Source organism: Canis lupus, chromosome 9 (genome assembly GCF_048164855.1).
Source record: "Canis lupus baileyi chromosome 9, mCanLup2.hap1, whole genome shotgun sequence".
NCBI classification, from domain to species: domain Eukaryota; kingdom Metazoa; phylum Chordata; class Mammalia; order Carnivora; family Canidae; genus Canis; species Canis lupus.
In genome coordinates, this window is record NC_132846.1 from 51,373,015 (window position 1) to 51,390,594 (window position 17,580).

Genomic DNA, 17,580 nt, shown 5'->3' on the forward strand with positions numbered 1-17,580 from the left:
AAGGAGAATGGCAAGAAATGGGAATTTGGTGGAGGCTGTGGTCAGGCGAGAAGCATACAGAAAAGGAGGGCATTTTTCTTTACACTATTTTTTTTCCTCTCCATTAAAAAAAAAAAAAAAGTGCACGCAGAGGTATAGAGAGGAAAAAGCAAAATATTTCTTTTAGGGGCACCTGGGTGGCTCAGTGGTTGAGCATCTGCCTTTGGCTCAGGTCGTGATCCCAGGGTCCTGGGGCCCAGTCCTATATCAGGCTCCCTGCAGGGAGTGTGCTTCTCCCTCTGCCTATGTCTCTGCCTCTCTCTGTGTGTCTCTCACGAATAAACAAATAAAATCTTAAAAAAAAAAAAAGTGTCTTCAGCTCAGGTCATGGTCCTGGGGTCCTGGGATAGAGCCCTGCATAGGGCTCCCTGCTCAGCGAGGAGCCTGCTTCTCCCTCTCCCTCTGCAGCTCTCCCTGTTTGTGCTCTCTCACTTTCTCTGTCAAAGAAAATCTTTGAAAAAAAAAAAAGAAAGAAAGAAAAGAAGAGTTCCTTTTATTTCCATCTCTCATCAATTATCACCACTTTCCGCAGCAGTAACCTGCACTAGCAGTTTGCAGTGTATCATCAGAGACTTTTGCCAAGCATTTACACACACACACACACACACACACGCATGTACGTTCATGTGTACGGGTATATGGTGCCAGGGTCTTTGTTTTTCTTTGCTGTTACACAAATACTATCCTGTTGACTTTATTGGTCTGCAATTTTCTCCCTATTAACAGTATGTCCTGGACATTTTCTCATGTCAACATATATGGAGCATCCTTGTTTGTTTGTTTAAACTTCTGCATAATATAGCACATGGATATAACAGAGTGGACTCAATCACCCCCTTTGCACTCACACCCTCACTCCTGGTCCCATTTGTTCCCTCAACTCTGGGGAGCATGAATTAAAAGGCTTCCATGGTACGTGGTGCCTCTGGATGATTCCAGAGGATGCCCTTCACATTCAGAATGCAGCAGTCCCTCCCATCCCCCATAAACAGATAAGGTGTCTCCAGTTTTTTTTTTCCACACAGACGATTCTGCAGCCAGCATCCCTGCCCATGCCTCTTGGTACACATGTGTGAATTGTCCTCTAGGCGTTGCTACCTCAAGGCGGAGCGGGTGGGCAGGAGCGCGTGCGTCCTACATTTGACAGACCCTGCCATGATGTGGGAGGGTGGCTCACAGCCTCCTGTGCCCCGCCGGCCGCACCGGTCCCCCTAGCACACATCCATCATGTGGCTGCTGGCCGGCCAGCAGCTTCCAGGAAATCAATTGCAAAGACAGGCGATTGTCATCGGCTTGAACACTGGAAGCCATCCAGGGAGTAGATTCAATTGTAGGAGAAAATCATACTGGGCTCAAGACCGCTTGTAATGGAGACCCCATGGTGACCTTTCTGGAGAAGTTAAAAGAACACAGGCAGACATACTCTCATTCTTGAACATCTACCACCAGTCCAACTGCTGGGAGCACAGCCCTCTGCCCTTGGAGAAGCTGCTCCTAATTAGCAGCTGTGTGGGAAGGGCCCAGGCCACCGGTGTCCAGGCAAGGAGGCCGGCGGGGCCCCTGCTCCCCTGGAGGGTGGACCTAGGTGACCATTGGGTCACAGTACCCGCCCCCTTCTGCTCACTGGAGACGCGATCTGGCGGCCAGGTGGCCATCCTCCAGTGACCACTCACTCTCCACCTCTTTCCCAGGCCAGGGTCCTCCAGCTAAATACAGCCCTCTCTCCCCCACCTGCACAAACAGGTGCAGGTACTGCTACCTTGTTCCTATTCTTCTTTTAAAGATTTTATTTATTTTTTTGAGAGAGAGAAAACAAGTGGGGGTAGGGGCAGAGGGTGAGGGAGAAGCAGACCGACCCCCACAACACCCTGATGCAGGGAGCCCACCACAGGGCTCCGTCTCAGGACCCTGAGATCAGGACTCAGCTGAAAGGCAGACACTGAACCGACTGAGCCACCCAGGCGTCCCTCCTCATTCTTATGATCCAGCCTGAGACCTTTGCCCTGCACCCCCAGGAGGAGGGGGCCTCTTCCAGCGCAGTAGGTAAGGGGGGGTGTGGTATGGACACATCCAACATCTTCCTTAACTGGAAGGGTGACCAGAGCCTTTACCTGATTCCAAAGGGGCTATGGTGCTAAGCTCCCCTCTAACTCCCTTCCCATTACTTCCTATCTCTATCCCAGCTACCCGCACCCAAGCCTGGCCCTATACCAAAAACTCAGCCATAGCTATGAACTTGGGGAAACGCACATTCATCTTCTGTGCACAGCTCTCCAGGCCCACTTACCTGATGATGGTAAAAATAACTCTGGCTACCATCGCCTGGGTACTGGAGGTCTGACTTAATTTTCACAAACTCGATAAGGTAGGGCACCTGGGCAGCTCAGTGGTTGAGCATCTGCCTTCGGCTCAGGGCACGATCCCGGGGTTCTGGGATTGAGTCTTACATTGGGCTCCCCAAGTGGAGCCTGCTTCTCCCTCTGCCTATGTCTCTGCCTCTCTCTCTGTGTCTCTCATGAATAAATAAATAAAGTCTTAAAAATAAAAACCCAAAACTGGATAAGGTAGGTACCGCTCTGATTTACAACTAGGGAATTGGAAGCTCAGAGGTTAAATAACTTGATCCAGGCCACACAGCTGGTTAGTGCCAAAGCCAGAATTGGAAGCCAGGTCCTTGTCAGACTCCAGAGCCTGTGGGCTTAAGCACTTGTGCAAACTTGGCTCCTGCCTACTTCACTTGCATCCCCCCCTTCTGTGCAGCTTTGTCCTTGTTCATTTCCTGCCCCAACCCCTACCCCGGGGGTGGGGTGGGGGTGGGGAACGGGGCGGGGGGAGGGAGCTCTACTCTGTTAGGGGCTGGAGTGGTCAAGATCATCAAGATTCTGTTGGGAAAGCATGTCCTTTTTCTGCAACAGCTCTCTGCCCTGCTGTCTCCAGCCTGTCCCAGCTGCCCAAGGACCAACATCCAGGCCCAAGCCCCATGCGGGCGCCTGGCTCCTTTTTGCTGCCGAGAAGAGACAGGCAGAGTCACCAGGGCAAGTTCCAATCACCAGTCACCACCCCAGAGCCAGGAACACGAGAGATGAAGTACACTTACCTTCTGGTCCCCAAAAGATGTCATAGTATATTGTTCTGTTGAGAAAGACAACAAAGCAGGTTTTCTTTTCTTTTTCTTTTTAAAATTTTATTAACCTGTGTGTGTGTGTGTGTGTGTGTGAGAGAGAGAGAGAGAGAGAGAGCACAAGCAGAGGGAGAGTCAGAGGCAGAGGGAGAAGCAAGCTCCCCACTTGAGCAGGGAGCCCGATGCAGGACTTGATCCCAGGACCCCGGGATCACAACCTGAGCAGAAGGCAGATACTTAACCAACTGAGCCACCCAGGCACCCCAGGGTTTCTTTATTTTTTCTTTTCTTTTTTTTTTTTAAGTAATCTCTCTGCCCAATGTGGAGCTTGCACTCACAACCCCAAGATCAAGAATTCGACCAACTGAACCAGCCAGGCACTCCACAAGGCAGGTTTTTAAGCAATGTACAGTAGGAAAACATTTTTTTTTTTAGTAAGAAAACATGTTATTGACCAAACAAAAATATTCTCTATGTATCTAAGCATAGAAAAGGGATATTTGCCAAGACATTAACAAATGACTTTCGTTGTCTCCTCTTGGCTTATCTGTGTTTTCTAATTTTTTTTCAATGAACATAGATCATTCACATGATTTTTAAAAAGCAATAAAAACAAATCAATCCCAGGCTGGTTGTATGTCTCTGGGTCCCTGTCCCTACCTCCAACAGCTCTCCAAAAAAACCCAAGTCCTGGGCATTCCCTTCTCCTCCAGGGATTCCACCTCTCAGTAGGGGTGGGGGTCATCCTCCCTGCTCCAGGTCCACAGATGGGAGGTGTGAAGGCTGTTCCCCTCCCTAAACTCCTCGCTAACTGCCTTAGTCAAAAGCACAGTGCCTGGAGGAGAAGGCCCTCTCCCTCTCCTGCTGCCCTTTCACAGAGGAGGAAATGCTCCACTTTCTACTGCATTGTTTGCTTTTCAGGCCCAGGCCGACTTCCCTGAGGCCAGGCCGACTTCCCTGAGGCCAGGCCCTCCAGGTCAGGTGGATTGGAGCCTCAGGGCAAGTAGCTCCTCTGCTGAGAGGTGATTCTGCCAAAATGGAGAGAAAGGGGAAAGAAATCACAGAACTCCCAAACACTGATCATCAGAAAAGAAAGAATAGTGTCTTGGGATGGGGCTAGGCTGGCCCCTTCTAGAAGGCTCTGAGGAAGCGCGGAAGGAGATGGGAACAGAGCTTCCCAGGCATCTACTGTGTACACACAGTGGACCCTCCACAAACATGCTCTCGTCCCCTCAGAACAGCCTTCCCTTTGTGCAAGTGAGACACCTGGACCATAGCTTCTTGCATCTCTGGTGCTTCCCTTCCAATCAGAGTAGGCTTCTAAGAATGGTTCTAGGTGGAGAAATTCATGCTGTCTGGCAGCCTCTTCTCACCAGAGTTAGACACTTGCCCAGGCTCCCCAAGAACCCTCTGCTCAGGAGCAGGGCCTGGGAGCAAGCATTTTTCTGAGGGGCTGGCTTTGTGAGCACCCTAGTTTGAGGATGAATTGCTAATTCTATTGTTCCTGCCATTAAAAGAGCAGAAATCAGTAGGCAGCCTAAGGGAAAGGAGCAGAGGCCCTCCCATGGCTCCCTGAACTCTCATCTTCATTTTTTTTACAGCTGAACCCCTATCTTCAAATCACATTCCCTGAGGTGGCCATCCCTAGGGACCCAGAAACCAGGCTCTTGTTCCCAACTGAGCCTTTTACACACACTGGACAAATGTAGGGTTGGCATACCTAATTGGGAGGCAGGAGGAGACCCTGGTACTCTTCTAGCTCTGTACCTCGTTACCTGGGTTCCCCCTAAGCGAGGTCACTCCTGGCCACCACATACCCTCCCTTCTATTCACACCTTGTTGTGGTGTCAAGAACGGTTTCAAAGGGTCTTGCTGAAGACTGCTCAGCCCCTGGTAATGTCTCTTCCCCGACTGGGAGTCTGCTCCTGAGTTCCAGGCCCTGAGCATCTTGGTTTGGCGGCGGGTAGCAGAAGCATGATTGTTAGCGACATCCTGTGGACCCAATGGGTAACTGCACTCACCTGGACGGAAGCCACAGGGTGACATCCAACTTTCCTCATTATGTGGAGAGGAGCTGATTGCAATTAATCACACTCATCACCTTGCACAGGGAGCTGTCTTAGAGCTGGGAAAGAATCTCTCCCCAAAGCAGAAAACAGCCTTCCAGCCACAAATTTCCATCAGCCTCCAATTTTATATCTGTTTCATGTAAATGTGTTCCTTTGCAAATATTGACCTGATAGAAGAGTCTGGTGGCCATGAAGGGACAGTAATGTCAATAATATTTATTCATAGAAAACAAACATCATGGACTATTTACTCTTCCCATGAATTTCATGTATTATCTCATCTAATCTTCCCGACAACCCAAGGAGTTAGGTGCCCTTCTCTCCATCTTTCAGATGAGGAATCAGCAGCTAGGAGCATAATGGGAAGTTAGGCTGCAAACCTGGGCAATCTGGCCTCAGACCCCATCCTCTTTAGCTACCACTCTTTGCAGCCTCACTGTTCCGTGTCTACCCCTCCTTGGTAAGCCCCTGAGGCTGGAGAAGATTCCAGTTCCTGGGGCACTGGCTTTAATCCTCAGACCGAATGCCCCTGAGTGAAGGGCAGGTGGACATGAGGGGTGTTAGGGTTTGACAGGTCGAGGTTGGAATCCCCACTCTGCCCCTCATTAGCTTTGTGACCTGGGGCTTGTTCTTGAATATTACTCTTCAGAACTGCTAAATGTGGGTCATAATCCCTTGCCTTGGAGGGTGCTGGGAAGATTAGAAATCACTTGCTGCTGAGTAGATGCTGCAGAAATGGTGGCTATTCTTACCTGCAAGGTGTACAAGTTGCCTTGGGAAAGACCAGCCTGGAAGATTCCTGTAGGTGGCAAAATCTGACCTAACCTTTCTAGAAAATACCAGTACGAAGGACTAGGACTGCAGAGGGCCAGGCTTCTCACCCTCAGGCTTTTCAGAATAAGTGGCTAATGTGTCATGGTTCAAAGGATCCCCAAAGGGAGGGACTTAGCCAAGTTGGCACACCAGACACAAGATCTGGGGACTTTGGGCTCCCATCTTTCCATAGAGACACTATCATCCAGACAACAGTGCCCCTGCAGGATTCAAGTCCCTGACTCCAAGTATCTGCAGAGACCCTGGTACCATGAACCAGTCTGTGAGCAGTTCAAGAAGTAGAACTCCAAGAGTGGAGAGCTGTGATGCTAGTTCCAGTGCTACCTCCCACTGCTCTGTGGACCTTCAAACTTAGTGCTCTTCCTGCCTTTACAGGATCCTACTGCTGAAGGCTCCTCTTCCTAGTGTCCCCATGCCCCCTCCTCCTCAGGCCTCTGCAAATGGGGGCAGTCTTCCTTGCCCATACCTGCCCACCAGCAGAGGGATGGCCATCATGGCGACTGGTCATGAACAGGACAGTTCACACCCATAGCCCCAGCCCCTAACACAGTGTCTGGCACAGGGAAGGTGCCCATTGGTAAAGGAATAACTGGGACACCTAACCACAAATGGTTGAAGAGCCATTGCTGGAAATGTCCCCAAAGAGAATGGCACTGCAGCCCCCATCCATTCCAAATGATGTATGAGGACCCCACAGTGCAACTCTTCCTGTTTCAGGTTATAACAAGGCCCCAGTATAATGGATATCAGTATTTGTTATCTACTGGTGCATAAGGGATTACTTCAATACTTGGCAGCTTAAAATAATAATAATAAACATTGATCATCTCACAGTTTCTGTGAGCCAGGAACTGGGGAATGGCTTAACTGGGTGTTCTGATTCCATGTTTCTTAGGAGGTAGCAGTCAAATGTCAACTAGGATTGCAGCCATCTGAAGGCCTAACCGGGGCTGTAGGACCTGCTCTCTAAGGCTACTCACTCACATGGAGGCAGGTTGGTGCTGGCTGTTGACAGGCCTTGGTTCCTTGCCATGTGGACCTCTCCATAGGTCTGCTTGAGGATCTTCATGACATGGTGGCCTGCTTCCCTCAGGATGAGTGATTTGAGAGAGAGCAAGGAAGAGATGACAATGTTTCTTACGACTGCATTAGTTTCTTAGGGTTGCTATGACAAAGTATCACAAACAGGGAGGCTTAACACAACAGATACATCTACTCTCTCACAATTCTGGAAGCCAGAAGTGTGAGATCAAGGTTTCAGCAGGAAACACAATCCAAGACCAGAGTGGAGAGTCTGGATCTTAATTCTAGCTCTCCCACCAAAGGAGAGAATCCTTTCTCATCTCTTCCAGCTTCTGGTGGCCCCAGAATTTCCTCGGCTTGTGGCCCCCACAGGCCCATGCCAAGGGGATGCATGGCACTGGGGTTGGAGTGGGGCCCTGTGAGGGCTTCCCTGGGGCGAGATGCAGGCTGTGGGACAGAGATCCAGCCAGGGATCACTTTAAGCCCAGTAATGCCTCCTAAAGCGGTAAAGGGATCTTAGCAGGAAGAAGCTGGAAGGGCATGCTGGGTTGCCTAGGGGCTGAAGATGGAGTTGCAGGTGGCTTACCTGTAAAAGAGATGCAGAGATAGGAACCTCTGAAGAACCCAAGAGATGCCCCAGGAAACAGCTTTCACCATCTGCTGGGCCCAGAGCACACTGCAACTCTGCCATGAAAGAATTGCCCTATTCCCCTGGTCTCACTTCTTCTCCCCCCACCAGTCCTCCCACTGAGACCTTGGAAGCAACCAGAAAGGAAGGGGAGGCAGTCAGGTGAGAAAAAGACCAAAGCCTACTACAGCCCTGTTCCTGAACGCCATCAGCCCAACCACAGACCCTAGAGCAGGAGGAGGAAGATTTTTTTTCTCTGAAGGGAGATGAGTGTCATATCTATGACTGGATGCTTTTTTTACTTTAATTTTTAAAAGATTTTAGGGGGATCCCTGGGTGGCGCAGCGGTTTGGCGCCTGCCTTTGGCCCAGGGCACGATCCTGGAGACCCGGGGTCGAATCCCACATTGGGCTCCCGGTGCATGGAGCCTGCTTCTCCCTCTGCCTGTGTCTCTGCGCCTCTCTCTCTCTCTCTCTGTGACTATCATAAATAAATAAAAATTAAAAAAAAATTAAAAAAAAGATTTTATTTATTTATTCATGCGAGACACAGAGAAGCAGAGAGACGCAGACAGAGGGAGAAGCAGGCTCCCCACTGCCTGATGTGGGACTCAGTCCCAGGACCCTGGGATCACGACCTGAGCCACCCAGGCTACACTGGATGCTTCTTTAAAAAAAGAGAGACAGAGAGAGAGATTTTGTTTTTAAGTAATCTCTATACCCAACATGGGGCTCGAACTCAAAACCCAGAGATGAAGTTGCACGCACCACCCCACTGAGCCAGGCAGGCGCCCCTGTGACTGGAGGCTTTAATCTCTAAATGGATCAAAGATTTTTTTCTGTGACAGAAAATGACCTTACCTGAGCCTGAACAGAAGGGGCGCATCTCCCTTGCTGAACAGCTCACGTGGACAGCGAGGGGCAACCATCGAGGGCGTTGTGATTACATCCCACATCTGAGGGATTGGCTTCGTCTGACTCAACCTTTCTCGAGGGAAGTTGGGTCTTCCATTCCCCACCCTCCACCTCCGACGACAGAACCCTTGGCCCACAGGGAGATTCCTGACAAAAATTTCATCTCAGCTTTTGTCCAAAAGTGAAGAATGTTTACTGCTTTTTCCCTTCCTATCTGTCTGGAAATGACACCAAGAACAGCAAACAAAAAGGGACTCCTTGTCCCCAGCAAAACACCCACACCCTCTGAATTCTTCACCCTGTCTTGGCCTGACTTCACCCCTGGAGGGGGAGGCGAGGCCTGAGGTCCGCAGGCTGCATGTGGTGGAGGCAAGGTTCCTGGGTGGATACAGCTCCGCCTGGAAACCAGAGCTGTTTTTCGAAAGCTTTGTGCAGTCAACTGAGTGGGGGAGGGGTCCCGGCAAAGCCTGATTGAACACCAGGGGGGACATTTCCGCTAAAAAACAAAAACAAAAACAACAACTCAATTCCCCAGGGTTGTTGGAGCTGTGGTCTGATCAGTGCTTTAAGGGTCTTATTTGTTAGTATTGGGAAAAAAGAATAAGGTTGCCTCTGAGCCCCCGACTGTCAGTGTCCTTGCAGCAAGGTTGGGTAGCTCGGTCCCTTTTTGGGAGGCCGGCTTGTAAAGAAGGGCAGGCCTTGGACAGAAGGCGCCAGGACCAGGTGGGAGCTGGGTTTCTGCAGAGCCCAGGGTCTTCAGAGCACTGGTCTGCTGAGCAGACACCCACCAGGAAGCTCTTAGAAAGGACCCAGCTGAGCTGAGGCGTGGGCTGGAATGCTAGGGCGATATGCGCCTGGGAAACCAAGGCATTCCACAATCAGGGCTTCTAGAAAAGCCAGCACAGAGGATTCAGGGAGTAGAGACCCCTGGTTCTTCACATTTCAGTAAAAAGCATTTATCATGCTAAGGATAACAGTGGTATTTCAGACCTAAACAAGCCTTGTTTTTTCAGTCTGTTGGAGAGAGGGCTCCAACACTCTTTAAAAGATGCTAGGCCTTAAATAAAATTTCTTTGTCACAGGCCTCCCATTTCTCACTCTCAGGTGCCAAGAAGCACTCATAACCCCCACCAGGCAATGGCTGGCCTCTTGGATCAGTTTCCCAAAGAGCTTAATCATGACCAAGTTGCAGTCACTCTGCCTGGAGCTGGCAAGCCCTGGAGGGTCTCGGGGTGAGGCCTCCCCTGGTGAGAACACAGCTCTTTCAGGGAGCTCAGTTTCCCAAGCGTGTTTGGACTAGGGAGTAATTCCAGAGTGTCTGAACTCAGCATGGGGCTAGTGGGACTTCTCAACCTCGGCAGTGCACTGACGACATTTTCGGCTAGATGATTCTTTGTTGTGGGGGCGACCCTGTGCATTGTAGGGTGTTTAGGATGTGGCCTCCACCCACAAGATGTCAGTAGCATCCCCTCCCTCCCCCTTCCCTCTCACTGTGGCAATCAAAACTGTCTCTAGACATTGCCAAATATTCCTGGGGGATGAAGCCATTCCTGGTTGAGAACCACTGGTTAGAAGCAGTGCCCATTCAGTAATTAGACAGCTATGGAGATCCAGGGCAGAGCTAGGCTACACAGATCCCAAGAGAATTTTCCTCACTCTACATCATTGTATCAATACTCTCTTGGTTGCACTAAGTGACCGAAAATTCAACTCTAAGTGACTTACAAGGGGATGGATATCATCTCTTGTAACTGAGAAGACCAGGGACTTTGGCATAGTGCTGGATCAGGCCTAGTTTGACCCAGGAACTCAAACAATATTACTGGAATTTGGTTTTATCTTTATCTCTTGACTTTGCTCTTCCTCCTCTTCTCTTAGCATAGGGGCAAGACGGCTGCCAGTGTTCCAGTCCTGTATGTTCCTGGTTTGAGACTTGTGGAGGAAAAAATGCCAAGTATTTTTCTTTAAGATTTTATTTATTTATTGGAGAGAGAGAGTGAGCAAGGGAGAGAGAGAGAGAGAGCATGAACAGGGGAAGGGGGAGAGGGAGAAGCAGGCTCCTCACCGAGCAGGAGAGCCTGATGTGGGGCTTGATCCCAGGACCCTGGGATCATGACCTGAGCTGAAGGCAGACGCTTAACTAACTGAGCCACCCAGGTGCCCCATCAAGTGTTTTTCTTTATGCATTCCTAGCAAAAGTTTCATTGCAGTTTATTGCTCTGATTTGGTCAAGGGTCCATCACCAAGCAACACAACCAAGTTTTCTTCATGTTCTTTTTTTTTTTTTTTTTTAAAGTTTTTTTGTTTTTTATTTATTTATGATAGTCACACAGAGAGAGAGAGAGAGAGAGGCAGAGACATAGGCAGAGGGAGAAGCAGGCTCCATGCACCGGGAGCCCGACGTGGGACTCGATCCCGGGTCTCCAGGATCGCGCCCCGGGCCAAAGGCAGGCGCTAAACCGCTGCGCCACCCAGGGATCCCTCTTCATGTTCTAATATCTCTGAAATTCACTATGTCGTTGGCTGTACAGTGCTCAGTAGGGACCACTTTAAGTCAGGCCCCAGGAAGATATATGCATGGGGCTCCTGTCTGTATAACAAACTAACTTAGAATCAATGCATTACAAAATGCATAAGTCCATATATAGTATAGTGATTTATCAATGAAGATTTAGAGTAATGTGTAGAGAAGACCTGCTTAGGTGTTTGTTTATTGTCCGATCGATGCACATGAAGGTTCCCTGTGGCCGGGCGCCATCTCTTCGTGTTGAGACCCAGAAACCATCTTTTCATAATTTCATCTCAGCCACTATGAGAAAGAAATAGCCACAGCATCACGTTGATTAAACACTGGGCACCTAATCCTATCTTTTAAGAACACTTGTGCCAATGCTCTGCTTCAGCCTTGACCTGCTTTTGTCACTGACTGTTGATTGCTTGATGCTTATTGAGGCTTTCCTCTCCTTTCTGGAAATTGCATATTGGGTAGAAGTAACATTCTGCGTTCATTTGATAGAGATCTCATGTACTCCCAGCCCCAGACACCTCATTGGCCAAAGCTAATGTTGAATCAAGAGGGATTTTTTTAAAAGATTTTATTTATTTGGGGATCCCTGGGTGGCTCAGAGGTTTAGCATCTGCCTTTGGCCCATGGTGCGATCCTGGAGTCCCGGGATCGAATCCCACATCAGGCTCCCAGCATAGGCCTCCTTCTCCCTCCTCCTGTGTCTCTGCCTCTCTCTGTCTATTATAAATAATCTTTAAAAAAAAAGATTTAAAAAAAAAAGATTTTATTTATTTATTAATGAGAGACACAGAGTGAGAGAGAAGCAGAGACACAGGCAGAGGGAGAAGCAGGCTCCATGCAGGGAGCCCGATGCGGAATTTGATCCCGGGTCTCCAGGATCATGCCCTGGGCCAAAGGCAGGTGCTAAACCGCTGAGCTACCCAGGGATCCCAAGAGGGATTTTTTTTTTTAAGATTTTATTTATTTATTTATTTATTTATTTATTTATTTATTTATTTATTTGAGAGAGAAAGAGGTAGCATGAGCAGGGCAGAGGGAGGAGGGGCAGGGGGAGAGGGAGAAGCAGACTCCCTGCTGAGCAGGAAGCCCAGCACAGGTCCCTGGAATCATGACCTGAGCTGAAGGCAGACACCCTAACCAACTGAGCCACGCAGGCACCCCAAAAGAGGGATTTTAAACAAGTAACAGTGGTAACAGAATATTTAGTTTTGCACTTAGAATAAACTTAGACCATAAAAGCCAGTTTCTATACTCAGTTTCTTTTTTTTTTTTTTAAGATTTTATTTATTTACTCATGAGAAACAGAGAGACAGAGAGATAGAGACACAGGCAGAGGGAGAAGCAGGCTCCATGTAGGGAGCCCGATGTGGGACTCGATCCCAGGACTCCAGGATCATGCCCCAGGCCGAAGGCGGCGCTAAACTGCTGAGCTACCCAGGCTGCCCTATAGTCAGTTTCTTTCATCATTTGAAGAAGATGTAAAATTACTTATTGACTTGTTTTCTAGACTTTGGGCAGAACCCATTGCTAAGGACTCCTGTTTTCCAAGGCAACAGTGCACAGGTCAAGTGCCTACAGACACCCACCCTTGCCCCAGTCCCAGAGAGCACTCTGCCAGCCATGCCTGTGCACGTGTAGACACAGTAGGGGAGCGTCCTTGCCAGCCACAGCGCCCCTCCCCCGACCCTGCAGTGCCCTGGGTGCTTCAGGTCAGAGGCCCTTGGTCCACATCATCCAGTGGGGTAGGGCCAATGGGTGGCCTGGGCATCAGGGATGTAGAAGATGACAGAAGCCTGGGAGGGGAGGGGTATGATGGAGGAGGGCTACAGTATAGCTAGCCGCCGGCAGAACATGGGTAGTGATACCCCTTCCCCCCATAAGGCCAAGAGCCTCAGCTTAGGGGCTGCCGAGAGACCATGAGACAGGGGACAGCAAGGTAGCTATGAATGGATGAGCAACAGTCCACAAGATGTGCAGGATAAATATACAGAAACAGCAAAAGGGACAAGGTTCTAAGTGGGAAATGGCAGCATGTCAGCAGACCCTTTATATCAAAGTCAATTTAAGGCCAATCTTTAAAAAAAAATAATAAAAGAAAGCCAATCCATCTGCTACTGTAATTCCAATCATCATCCAGTACAGAGAGCTTCAAAGCTCCCCCACTTAGATGGATCCAGCCCAAAGTTTGGGAGATGGTTGAGGGATGCTCAGAGTGAGAATAGTCTTTGCTGCTGGGGTTGGGTCTTTGGCAGAGGCCATTCATGCTACAAAACATTGTTAATGCCAAAGTCATGACCATTTAGTGACACCCACTGGACTTTCCAAGGATATGACACAATATAGCATGCCTTTTGTTGTCATAATATATTTTTGTGCCAATGGCGAGTGGGTTGCAGGCAGGAGTAGGAGCTCTGCTTTTCCTGATTTCAGCAGTACTGTTGTTTGTCACTCCCCACATACGAAGGATCCTTCTGGTAAGATCAAAAAAGTGCCAGCATCAGACTTGAAGAAAGTGTCCATGGCTTGGAAAAAATCCCAGACATAATAGTGAAACAGTCTTTTAAGATATGCTGCATCACCAGTGCTCTCGGTAGGAAGAATGATATTGTTGGGGGAAAACACAGCAATGATTTCTGAGATTAGCAGTGGTTCAGAGGAACCAGCTTCCAGTGGAAAAGGGGATTTGACTGAGGCTAGATGTCAGTGAGCACATGCACATTCATCTAGCCACCATCATTCCCATTCTCTCTGGGTCTAGGACTGGCCTCATTAGACTGAATTTTTCACTGTAACTTAAAAAAAAATACTTTATTTATTTGAGATATATATATGAGGGAGAGGGAGAAGCAGACACCCTGCTGAGCAGGGATCCTAATGTGGGGCTTGATCTTAGGACCCTGGGACCATGACCTGGACCGAAGGCAGACACTTAACCAACTGAGCTACCCAGGCATCCCTCCACTGTAACTTAAGACAAGGTAGTACATCAGGATGGGCCTGTCAGTCCCAGGCCTCATATTTGTGCTGGAGACACAGGGTGGCATGATGTGTGGGCACAGAACCGCTCCCAGGAAAAACTCCATCACCCTGGGAAAGTCACAGTGATGTGCCTGAGCTGCTGTGATTTCTTCCAGCTTTCCCTGTAGAGACTAACAGATACTTTACTTTTTAAAAGATTTTATTTGGGGATCCCTGGGTGGCGCAGCGGTTAGCGCCTGCCTTTGGCCCAGGGCGTGATCCTGGAGACCCGGGATCGAATCCCACGTTGGGCTCCCGGTGCATGGAGCCTGCTTCTCCCTCTGCCTATGTCTCTGCCTCTCTCTCTCTCTCTGTGACTATCATAAATAAATAAAAGAAAAAAATTTTTAAAAAAATAAAAGATTTTATTTATCCCATTTCTATTTCTGTTTTTTACATTATCTGGATCTACATACATTTGATCCTTGAATGATGAGGGGGTTAGGGGTGCTGACTCCTGGACAAAGATCTGAGTATAACTTTTGACTCCCTCAAAATGTAACTAGGAATAGCATTACTATTCACTGGGAGCTTTACCAATAACATAAGCTGTTGATTCACACATATTTTATATATTGTATGTATTGTATACTGTATTCTTACAATAAAGTAAGCTAGAGAAAAGAAAATGTTACTAGGAGAATTGTAAGGAAGAGAAAATACATTTACAGTACTGTACTGTATTTATCAAAAGAAATCTCTGCATAAATGGACTCAAGCAGGGGCACCTGGCTGGCTTAGTCCATAGAACATGGGACTTTGGATCTCTGGGTTGTAAGTTTGAGCCCCATGTTGGGTTTAGAAATTACTTTAGAAAATAAAATCTTAAAAAAAAAACAAAAACTAAGTAAATATGTAAATGGATTCACACAGTCCAAACCCGTGTTGTTCAAGGGTCCACTACAGTTTTCATTCATTCTGGGGGCAAATGGAAGTGGAGGGTGATGGTATGGATGTTTCTCAGAGTCTACAGACAAAATTCTTATACAGCAAGAACCCCATCTGACAAAACGATGTTAACTTTGAACTGCAACCATTGCTAATTTATCTTAAAATGGCATTCTCACAGATTTCCCATGAGATAGGAGCTTTTCTTTCTTTCTTTCTTTTTTTTTTTTTTTTTTTTTTTTTTTTTGAGATAGGAGCTTTTCATGCGTTGTATCCCTTAGGGAAGTAAGAGGTGCCTTTAAGAAGTCGGTGAGTAGTCTTGATCTCATTTTCAAGTCATGTAAGAAACCAATACTCCTGAGTTTTATGAATTATGGGATGGAGTTCACAGAATACCACCAACAGCCCACAACCCAAGTATTAGTATCTGTTTGCAATCAATTGACATGCTTTTGTTATTTTTTATTGAAGTAGAAAGGTTTCGAGTTTTGTTTTGTTTTGTGGGAATTGCTTTGTTTGGGTGAAGAGCTCCCTGTAGAGAAAGAAAAAGGGAAGAACTATCATATCCTCAGCCCCCATCTTGGCCTGAGAGACTCATTTTCAGCCCCAGTGAGGGGTGAAGTTGGGTGAGAGAGGAATAATCATGTAAGACTTCGAGCAACTGAAGATATAAACAGTTTTGCTCTGGGACATAGGTAACAAAGTACAGCCAACCTGCCCCAGGAAAGAATGTAGTGCCCAGCAGAACAGAGTGACCATTACTTTTTTTAAAAAGATTTATTTATTTATTTTAGAGAGAAAGAGCACACAAGCAGAGGGAGGGGCAGAGGGAGACGGAGAGAATCTCAAGTAGGCTCCAACTCCCACTGAGTGGAGAGTCCTATGAGAGGCTCTATCTCACCACCCTAAGATCATGACCTGAGCCAAAATTAAGAGTTGGCTGCTTAACCAACTGAGCCACCCAGGCACCCCAAGGAGTGACCATTATAAGAATACTGTTCTCATAGAGGACACATATGCTGATGAGGTACCTCTCTTTTAAGGGGATGTGAGAGGTAGACCACCAATGGGGAGATTGTAACTGGAGAGCATTGTGGATCTGCTGTGAACCAGATCCCTCAGGGGCATGCTCAAATCACTGAGGAGGAGTTAGCAGGGGAGGGAACCAGAAGAAAGTCCTATAGGCCTTCAAAAAGGCTCAGAACTAATGCAATTTAGGTCTGTATGTCAATATGACAGCCCCTAGGCTGGTGACATCTGGGAGCAGGATGCTGTGAAACACTGGACTTTGTCTATGAGTCACTTAACTTCAAAAATTCTGTCTTTAGGGCAGCTCTGGTGGCGCAGCGGTTTAGTACCACCTGCAGCCTGGGGTGTGATCCTGGAGACCCAGGATCGAGTCCCATGTCGGGCTCCCTGCATGGAGCCTGCTTCTCCCTCTGCCTGTGTCTCTGCCTCTCTCTCTCTCTCTCAAATAAATAAATAAATAAAACATTAAAAAAAATTCTGTCTTTAGTAAAGATGCCACGAAACATGCTTCTAGTATAGACTCTTCCAAGTGCGGTTATCTGGGGCAGAGTCCCCAGTAGCTGATTGCCTGGTCTCCCTCCACCTTCCAGGCAGAGCCCTAGTAGGAGGACACCACTCAGAAACTCTTCCTAGGGTAGTGGCTGGAGAAGTCTAGCTGCAGGGTTTTGGGGTGGGAGGAGTTTTTTCCTATGTTAGGGTACAGCACCAGATATGATGTGCTAGAGGCTTCTGAGTAATTAGGTTATTAGGCAAAGATTTTTGCTATTTCACCTGACATCGGAATGAGAGGGAATACAAGGTAAACTGCAAGGGAAAGGATTTAGATCAGAGCCATAAAGGATTTCCTAACATTGAAGGGAACAGACGCTCTGCTCTTGGCCCATTCCCAAAGGCAGATAGAGAGACCTCCCTTATCTGCCAGCCTCCCAGGTCTAGTTTACTGGCTCTCTGCACATCTTTTCCTGAACTCCCGCCCGCTACCTGAATTCACTGCTCTTTTGTGTTCCCAGTCCTCATTATATCACCTAACAGAACCCATCTGTGACCAGCTCAGGGGTAGAAACTGTGTTATTCTTTACTGTATCCCCGACCCTTAGGAGACACATAGCTCATAGTCAATGTTGGCTGGCTTGATCTTAAGTGAAAAGCTGCCTTGGGATAAGAATATGTTAGTCCTCAGTAGTGTGATGGGCACTTCTGGAGCTTCATCTGTGGAAAGGGCAGGAGGTTCTAGGGAGAAGGCGTGAGGATGGAATAAAGAAGCATGAGGCAAACATCAATGCTGTGTCTGCTTTGTCCAGTCCTCCTCTCCCCTCTGGCCTTTTTCATCTGCCCAACATGGGGTCTGGAAGCAAAGGTCAGGAGCTCCATGTGAACCCAAGAAGTCTGAAAGATTTCTTGAGAACGGCTAAGGATCCAAGGCAATGAGATGGTAGAGACAATGAGCAAGATGCAGGTCCTGCACTGGGATCAGAGAGGGTGAGCAGAGC

The 17,580-nt window shown here is 48.1% G+C and overlaps 1 long non-coding RNA gene across 2 annotated transcripts; it reads right to left on the reverse strand.

Moving 5' to 3' along the window:
- Positions 1-515: 515 nt before the first annotated feature.
- On the reverse strand, positions 516-8,878 carry LOC140640297 (uncharacterized). 2 transcript variants are annotated; one of them, XR_012036969.1, is made up of 5 exons: positions 8,575-8,878; positions 7,673-7,770; positions 7,048-7,146; positions 3,137-3,171; positions 516-1,429 (listed from the first exon to the last, which is right to left on the reverse strand). It is a non-coding gene; the product is annotated as an uncharacterized lncRNA (long non-coding RNA). The 2 variants fall into 2 exon arrangements; XR_012036968.1 differs by having other exon boundaries at positions 7,048-7,228.
- Positions 8,879-17,580: the final 8,702 nt, after the last annotated feature.